This window comes from Notothenia coriiceps, unplaced genomic scaffold (genome assembly GCF_000735185.1).
Source record: "Notothenia coriiceps isolate Sejong01 unplaced genomic scaffold, NC01 NC01_scaffold00010067, whole genome shotgun sequence".
Taxonomy (NCBI): Eukaryota; Metazoa; Chordata; class Actinopteri; order Perciformes; family Nototheniidae; genus Notothenia; species Notothenia coriiceps.
In genome coordinates, this window is record NW_011342768.1 from 10,571 (window position 1) to 11,364 (window position 794).

The window sequence follows — 794 nt, forward strand, 5'->3', positions numbered from 1 at the left end:
TAAATAGCACCTTATTGTTTACAGTGTTTGCAAACCAAAATTGCACGTTTGTTCATATAGCAGTACTTTTAAAAGAAAAGTACGCAATACTCTACTTTTGAATTCATTATTGAATTTTGCCCTTAACAATGCGATAAATCGCAGAAAAATAATGCGATAAAATATTAGTATTGTTGCCCAGCACTAGTTTAAACACTGCTTAGAGGTAACATAAATCCTGAGATCCCATAATACACTGAACAAAAATATAAATGCAACACTTTTGTTTTTGCTCCCATTTTTCATGAGATGAACTCAAAGATCTAAAACATTTTCTATATACACAAAATAACCATTTCTCTCAAATATTGTTCACAAATCTGAAAAAATCTGTGATAGTGAGCACTTCTCCTTTGCCGAGATAATCCATCCCACCTCACAGGTGTGGCATATCAAGATGCTGATTAGACAGCATGATTATGCACAGGTGTGCCTTAGGCTGGCCACAATAAAAGGCCACTCGGAAACGTGCAGTTTTGCTTTATTGTGGGGGTCTGGGGGGGTCCGAAAACCAGTCAGTATCTGGTGTGAGGGTTAGGGTTAGGGTTAAGGTAATGTTGTGAATCGAGTGGCCTCTGTTCGTCGTCCATAACATACGCCTGCCCATACCATAACCAACCCCACCACCACCTTGGGCCACTCGATTCACAACATTACCCTAACCCTAACCCCTGTTGTTCAGTGTAGATTGCAGAGAGTAAAGAGGCTGTATCATGCTCTCATATGTCACAGTACACATGTATGTACACACATTT